This window comes from Nycticebus coucang, chromosome 22 (genome assembly GCF_027406575.1).
Source record: "Nycticebus coucang isolate mNycCou1 chromosome 22, mNycCou1.pri, whole genome shotgun sequence".
Classification (NCBI taxonomy): domain Eukaryota; kingdom Metazoa; phylum Chordata; class Mammalia; order Primates; family Lorisidae; genus Nycticebus; species Nycticebus coucang.
Genome location: NC_069801.1, coordinates 11,800,695 through 11,802,337, shown reverse-complemented (window position 1 = coordinate 11,802,337; position 1,643 = coordinate 11,800,695).

Below are 1,643 nucleotides of genomic sequence, written 5' to 3'. Positions count from 1 at the left end.
TAAACTGATCTTGACTTTCAGTCTTGGGAGCAGCAGTGGGGTCTGAGAGGCCTCCTGGGTGGGAGTAGGGGTGTGGAGGGCACCTCATGGCTCCCAAGTTTTCAAACAGGGCTCCTTGAGAAAGGCAGGTGCGTCATGCAGTCCTGAAAGCAGGGGCAGGTGGGAGGTGGGCAGGGAATCAGGGGGCAGGCCCCACCAAGCCTGGTCTCCTCGGCCAGCAGGCCACACTCATGTTTGATCTCAGGGCTCCTGGAGGACTGGGAAGCAGAAAAGCAGAACAGCCATCAGCCTCCCTCCCACGTGACTCCATGGAGCTGTCAAAATAGATTCTTCAACCAACCGTGGAAGGCTTCATGGTTTACAAAAGCTTTTCACAGGTTTTGGCTTGTTGGAGCCTCAGCACTCTGGTATGAATTTGGTGGGCAGCCCCGTTTTACAGAATAGAAAAACTGAAGCTGAGTCCGGTGACCAGGCTTGCTCAAGGCCGCACAGCAAGTTAGGGGCACAGGCCAGAATGGAACACAGGGCTGGGAATCCCAAAGTGACAATTTTCTTCTAGATAAGGTCCCAATTTCAAACCCAAGCCGCCTTCGGTACACTAGGTTGCCACCCTGCATATTGGAGGTCATTCATAGTAGGAGTTAGGAATGGGTCGAGCACAGGTGACCAAGGACATGACCAGGTGAGCAGAGATGATCGGGGGGCTCATGAGAAAGGCTCCCTGGAGAAGGTGACCCAGAATTGAGACTTTGGGGACTAGCAGTAATTAACTATTAAGGCAGGGCAGAGGGGCTGATGCAGGTCAAATAAGGTGCGGGGGTGTGAACCACATAGTTGTGCAAGGGAACCACAAGCAATTTGGTGTTATTAAGGCATGACGTGATTTGCTGGAGAGGTCTCCAGGGCCTTGTAAGGCAGGACCAAGAGTGGTGATTTAAAGCTGGGGTAAATAGGGAACCATTGAAGGTTGAAGCAGGGCGCAGCATGATTATTGTCACAGGTAGAGGCAGGCCTGGATCTTAGGTTTCCTGACCCCTAGCCTGGAGCTGTGGCAAAATGGAAGAGAGCCGTCTTGGGTACCTTGGCAAGGGCCCAAGGGTGCCCAGCTTGCCCTGGGGACTCAAGGCTAGCCTGCTCTGCCATGACCCCTACTGCTGAAGGAGAACTGGCTGCCCTCTGGGTCGCAGCCCAGGCCACTGAGTGTGTGTTGGCTAGGGCTAAGGTTGGGGGAGGTGAAGGTATACAGGGAATGCTGGGCCAGGCCTTTCTCCTGTTAGCTCTGGGCCTCTGGGGTGTGCTGGCCATGGTAGCTGAGTCAGGCCTTCCTGGTGCTTGATGCTGGCCTGCCCTGGCCTGGCCTGGCCCAAGTAACCACCACAGCTTTGTGGCTGAGCTATGGGTACTGTCTTTCATCACTGATGAAGCTGTCAGTCCAGCAGGGGCTAAGCCTGCAGCTTGCAAACCCACAGTGACCTAGGTTTCGAGGGCACACCGAAGGCCAGGCCTGCGTCTGGTTCCCAAAGCAGCTCAGCTACCCAATGGCCTCACAGATGAGCGGGGAAGGACACAGGAAGTGGCCCAGCGTGGTAGAAGGTAACTTCATGTACCCTTCCCTTTGGAGCCCCGAAAGACATAGGGCATGT